Source organism: Zootermopsis nevadensis, unplaced genomic scaffold, assembly GCF_977971745.1.
Source record: "Zootermopsis nevadensis isolate Lab colony 2312 unplaced genomic scaffold, Znev_1.0 Znev_ptg000026l, whole genome shotgun sequence".
NCBI lineage: Eukaryota > Metazoa > Arthropoda > Insecta > Blattodea > Termopsidae > Zootermopsis > Zootermopsis nevadensis.
In genome coordinates, this window is record NW_028259158.1 from 578,823 (window position 1) to 585,476 (window position 6,654).

The 6,654-nt window shown below is 41.3% G+C and overlaps 1 long non-coding RNA gene and 1 pseudogene across 1 annotated transcript; both read left to right on the top strand.

The window, feature by feature from the left end:
* The first annotated feature begins 430 nt into the window (after positions 1–430).
* Positions 431–2,454, top strand: LOC147872535 (uncharacterized). The gene is made up of 2 exons (XR_015537170.1): positions 431–628; positions 2,072–2,454. It is a non-coding gene; the product is annotated as an uncharacterized LOC147872535 (long non-coding RNA).
* Positions 2,455–2,638: 184 nt separating this feature from the next.
* LOC147872536 (uncharacterized) lies at positions 2,639–6,277 on the top strand (annotated as a pseudogene).
* Positions 6,278–6,654: the final 377 nt, after the last annotated feature.

The window sequence follows — 6,654 nt, forward strand, 5'->3', positions numbered from 1 at the left end:
AATCTACAAACCACAAGTTTTTCCTTGTTACGCCATCCAGGCTGTAAAGTCTTAACTTGATACCATTTTCCCTCTTTTATGCATTTTTTGTATGTATATAAATTCCTCAGACCTACACCAATTGCACCGTAACCTCTCCTTTTCCACTGTACGTGAGTCGTGATGTCCGCTCGCTTGCTGTGTGTTCAGGTACTAAAGTATGTATTTTCATTAATGTTCTAGGACACCGCCAGTTCTCTTTGGGTGTTCTGTTTGACAAGGCTGGAGTGAAGTACCAGAATGATATTGGCCGCGGTTAGACGGCCTCTTACAGGTGCAGTTTCGCTCGTTTAGGAAGTGCGGTGATGAAGATCTCTGGCATAACTATACCGGACAGTTTTGATAATAGTGGATGTCCGTTCTCTGACCCAGGAGGACTTTAAAAGTATGCTGACCACGCATTACTTAGTTTGTATTTTCTCTATGTAAATCTGTAAAGAGATGTCAAAGCGGGAGGTAACGGGAATACTTAGTGATCATCAAAGAGAGAGAGTTTCCAAACAGTCGTTAACGGGAGATGCGCAATAGCAGTTGTCCTATGATCGAAAAGTGTGACTTGCCAGTGATGAGATTGCTTTATGTAAGTCAGGTAAGTGCAATGAGTTTTATGGATTGTGTGTGTTTTTCTGGAAGTGATTTTCAGCGAATATTGCCGGCATTAATTTTGTTGGTAGTGTATTAAGTGTTGATTGCTGCATGTGCCAAAATGAAGTCTGACGAAGGGAAGTTGGTGTTGTTGAAGTACGGTCACCAGTGGGCTGGGTCGTTGGGTGTGTTATAGATGCTCGTGAAGTACAACCTGGTGGCAGAGGGGCTGTGTAGTGGCGACATATGCAATAATCGTTTATAGTGCTTCGTTCATTGAGCTGTATTTTACGAAATCCAACCTGTTTTCATAAATGATGGAAGATATTTAGGTTATGGAAATGTTTGATAGTTGGTGTCTTATAGGTGATGTTGGTCGGACTTTTCAAATGACGCAGCTCGCGAGTCGTCTCCGCCCTTCTGCAAAATTAGTTGTGAGAAATTATAGAGCGGGGAAAATGTCGCTGCTGAATTTGCGTGATGTCTTGAGTGCCAACATGAAATGTGACGAGGATAAGTTCGTGTTGGAAAGGACGTGGACGATTTCACTGGGTGATTTATAGGTAGACGTGCAGGTATTCAAGATTTGTGTCTGGTATCAATCTGAGCAGGGTGTCGAAGGTTGCTCTGTGCAGTAACATTCCGGCGACCGAGAGGTTATGTGACGAATGTGCCCTAGGATGTAGGCGATCTAGTGGCGAATTGTGGGCTGCTTGTTTCATAGTGCTTCGTGCTAAGTTGCTTGAGATGTAGTTTATCGGGTGTGGTTGGATTCATAAATTATTTTAAGATTTTTGAGGTTATGGAAGTGTTTGGTAGTTGGTTTCTTATAGACGATGTTGGTAGCTGTTTCGCCTTAATTTTTTTTCTTTAGTTCCTGTAATTTTTAAGGGAGAAGATGTGTCTCTATCGGTAGTCACGGAATAACAGTTGAGGTCTTTATACAGTCTTTGGAGTGGTATTTCAGTCAGCATTTGGTTCGGCAGTGCCGTGTAGTGTTCGCGGACGGGCATGTACCTCAGGGGTATTGTCGGTAGATGACAGGACAGTTCGTCAGGGTGCGCACATATTGATCATTGAATATCCCTCGTGCTCCGCCGGTGGCGGGATGTGTTCGCTGTTTTTCAGACGTTGCCGTCCCTGCTTGCGAGAAAATGGCGCAGCTCCTCTGCTGTTATTGTTTACTTCGGACGGCGTGGTGGTAGGATGCATGCCCAGTCGAGTGCAGATTTACTCTCTTATATTGCCAGGGCTTGCAAGTTTATTTGAACTGATGTTTGTCATCTTTCTCCCGTGTGAAGTACGTAAAGTGGGAAATATTTTGGTTGCACGAAAGGCCGGATTAGTTGCCAGTAGGTTATTAATGTGGTGTAGAGTGACTTTGTAGTAAGAATTAATACTGGTCTCTCAATGCGGATGTTTATTTCTGTACATGGTTTTGTTTCAGAAAGGCGTGAATGCAAGCATATGGGATACTCCAGCCGTTACGCAGTTTCGAGTCCATTACTACGAAGTTAGCAAGACTTTGCACCGGGAGCTGACATGATTATTGTGCATGATGGACACAATTCATCAGGCGATGCGTTTGGGATGACCCACAGACACGTGGTGGCAGCCTCTGTTTTTGTGACTTGCATGTGGAAATTCAGTAGCTGTTGATTTAAATTTGTGCAAGAGCTTATCGCAGTGAAGAAGCTAGAAGTAAGCAGCTAGGGTTACAGGTTGTAATGTTGGTTATGTGGCCACCACACCACACCACAGTTGCCCACTTTTGATTCCTAGTGACCAAGTATGGGGTGTTCATAGCATGCCTCACAATGCCACAAGGAAGACCTCAGGCCCTCGTGCGATTATATACCTTGCTTTCCGAGGAGGTGTACTGTTCTAGATTTAGTGTGAGTGCCTTGTGTGTCTGAAAGAGGAGTTTGAGATCAGGGGATGTGCTGAGTGGCAACTTTCATGTGAACTGTTGGAATTATCTGGATGCATTATACTTATAAGATTGTTTGTCTTTATAGAGGCTTATAAGAGGTTGTGCCATCCAAGCCCTGGTGACATCACGCAGGTGAACGAGTGTGCTCTGCGAGCCAACATTTGTGGCAATGGACGTTGCATTGATACTCCTGATGGATACTGGTGTGACTGCTACCCAGGATACTTTGCCCTTGCAGATATTGATGAATGCTCTGAACTAAACTGTTGTCAAGGAGGGCAGTGTACAAATACTCCTGGAAGTTTCAGCTGTGTCTGCCCACCAGGATTTGATGTGTCTTCTGATGGAAAATACTGTACAGGTTGGTTCTGGTTATATCATATTGTTTTGTTTGTGTTTTAATTTAAAGTAAAGTTGTTCTATTCTGCTCAAGTATAAAGTGTGAAAATATTATAAAAATTTAATCAGAATTGAAGAGAATGACAACTAAAAGCAGTGGATTTTCCATGTCAATACATTTTTTGTAAGACTTGAGGTTTTCACAGCGGTGAGTATGAAGATTTCCGTCTTCTGGGTTGTTGTGCTGTGTAGTCTGGTCGATGTTAACCAACGTTTCAGAGGTCATACTGCCTCCGTCATCAGAGTATGAAGATTTCTGTCTTCTGGGTTGTTGCACTGTGTAGTCTGGCCGATGTTAACCAACGTTATACGACCAAAGTCATACTGCCTCCGTCATCAGGGCCCTGATGACGGAGGCAGTATGACCTCTGAAACGTTGGTTAACATCAACCAGACTACACAGCGCAGCAACCCAGAAGATGGAAATCTGAATACATTTTCGTCACATGAGGAAGATTACATTTCAAAATAGCACACAATTCTATGTGATATTGGTTATGTTGTATTTTTTAAAGCGTTTTACTCTTTAGTATGAAAATTCCTGATTTAAACAGTTGAAAGCATGTATTGTTTCTTCATTTAGGGAGAAAAAAAATTAAACCATCTTCTCTGATCTCTTGCATGAACCTAATATTAAACTGGTGTGGTGCTACAGTTTTATACGATATTATTTAAATACAAGTAATTGTACTTGTGAAGTTTCCTATTTCGAATGTTTCCGAGCTTGACAACATTCTGTAGCTGTAGTGATATGTGATACCAACGGTTTTGATTGTCGTGTTTCAGACCACGATGAATGTAGTCAGACTGGAATGTGTGTATAAATATGGATGGTTCCTTCAAATGTCACTGTCACAGTGGATTTATTCTCTCACCATCTGGACATGCATGTGTTGGTAAGATGTCGTTTGCCAAATGTACCAAACTTCCTAGGTAACAAGTCAGTAGAAAGTTTTAGTCAGATTAAGTAATGAATTACCAGTAATTAACTGACCGTGGAGCGGAGTCCTGCTCGGGAAGCTGATAGTCACTTAGACGGCTGTCAGAAGCCATACCTTTCTTTTATTCCAAAATATATATATAGAACATTTTGTTCTAAATAAGAGTTTTTAATTTTTGTTTCGGATATTGATGAATGTTATGAGAACGCAAGAGTCTGCCTGAAGGGACGTTGTGAAAATATACCTGGATCCTACCGGTGTGTGTGTGCCAGGATGGTTTTACGCCATCATTGGATGGGACATTCTGTGTAGACTTGGGATGAATGTTCTCAAACAGGGATGGCAAATGTCTCAACATCAATGGTTCATTTAAGTGTGTCTGTGATTTTGGTTATCGACCGGGCAAAACATTAACCAACATGAATACCTGCAAAAAATTAAATTAATCATTTGAAAACTAATGACTTAAAATTTTTTTAGAGAACTTATCATCATATTTAAGGTATAGAGATGATGTTTTCACAGATGCGACATGTAGATTCTGTATAATAAAGACGCGTCAGTCAAGCCAGAAATTAAATGTCTAGCGCTGCACTGGTCACTGATTTTCATTTGAGTTTTCAAAGCACCACTTTGGTGAGATTTGACGTTCTTATGGCATTGAAGATGGTGATTGTTCTGGGTTGTGTTTCCAAATGGGCTTATAGGTAGATACCAACATTTCAGAGAAACAGCCCCTAAGCTGTAGACAGTATCTTTCTCTGATACATTGTATGTACCTTTGAGTCCCCATGGCGTTACAACCCACAAAATAATTATCATCAACAGTTTCATGTTGTTTGGTAATAAAAGGTAGAATATAAACTTGGGTGCTTTTAGGTGGTTCAAGATACAGCACATCCTCAATTTTTGTTTCAGATATAGATGAATGCATAAGCAACCCTCGTCAACATGGGTCCCGTATAAATTCGCAAGGCAGTTTCCGTTGTGAATGTACCACAGGGTTTATACTTGGTCCAGATGGAAGATCATGTCTTGGTAAACATCACTATAATATATTAAATTACTCATAGGGAGTGACATTACTGAATTCTACACATATTCAAAATGCACATCATATAAACACACCATATGCAGTATAATCCGCCACGGTGGTCTAGCGGTTAGAACGCTGGCCTTGTAATCCTGGGGTCTCGGGTTCGATTCCCGGTGGTGCCCGAATTTATAACTTGTGTTGGGCAAGGCCGTGGTCTAGGCAACACGGAGTTTTCCTCCGTGGCATCCCAACAATTACTCCATTCACACACAGAAGAAGGCAATGGCAAACCACTTCTGGATCATCTGCCAAGAACGTATATGAACAGGTCCCAGTCCGAGAAAAGGATGGAAGGATCCTGTTCATATGGACCTGTCCTCAGACAGAACACTAAATAAAAATAAATAATAATGCAGTATAATGATGCATCCTTTCTGCCATGACCCTCTAAAATTATACGCGTTTGTCATACAATGAATCATTCTTGATTTTGAGTACTGCTGTCGAATGTGTTGCACGGGCTTTCCAAGGTACCGTACGAGTGTCCATTTTGTATCCTACGAAACGGACATTTTAATTGTAATCTCATTTGAAGATACAACTGATAAAGTTAATTATATATATATATTGATAATTAAGAAATAATTTCTAGAAAATTAAGTCTACTATTTTAGGATATCTGATGGTGTTGCAGTCTGTGCCACTGTCACACTTGAAATGGTGCGTGTTAGTACATCTGTCAATAACCTAAGCAGGGGACGCTACTTGCTGCAGATACGCGCCGTGATCTGCGCTACTCCCAGTTCCGAGATGGTCAGTGCTTGAATCCAACTGCGATGCCAGTAACAAAGTCAAGTTGCTGCTGTTGTACTGAATGACGTTTAATGGGGATGGTATGTGTTGTTCAGTTTATGTATTTCTCTGAATTTTATTAGAAATTTTACTCAGTTCTGAATACATAATAAGGTCTGTCTGTCTGTCCACACGATTCATCTCCCAACATACTCACTGAATTTTAACAACATGTAATATGGGAGATCTGTATTTTGGGAAGGATATTTTGTAGTTGGACATATGAAAAGGGGATACAAAAAATAGATTTCAATGTAAGTTTTTACACATATGTACCTTTAACTCCTGTATTATGGATATAACTTAAAATGAAGAAACATCAGATCACAGAAATCCATGATATGAGGCTTGGTAAAGAAGAGGTCTCAAGTGTCAATTATATTAATTTCATTTAGCCGGAGCGCAATTGAAGGTGTGTTGGTGTATAAAAACTGCATGTCATCTGTGTACAGAATGAATGATATCCATAAAAACTATTATTCTATTTATCTACATATGGGTTTCAAACTCACAATAGATAACGAGAAGCCTGAGGGAAAGAGACCGCTGGTGAGACCTAGACGTAGATGGGCAGATAATGTCAGGTGGGATCTATGGGAGATAGGAGTTGAAGGAGACTGGATTATGTTGGCCCAGGACAGGGTCCGGTGGAGGGCTTTGGTTAATTCGGTGATGAACCTTCGGGTTCCGTAAGTCATCTAGTTGGTTGGGTCCACTATTTGGGAAGCCTGAGGGGAAGAGACCTCTGTGGAGACCTAGACGTAGATGGGAGGATAATCTCAGGCGGGATCTATGGGAGATAGGAGTTGAAGGAGACTGGATTTTGTTGGCCCAGGACAGGGTCCGGTGGAGGGCTTTGGTTAGTCCGG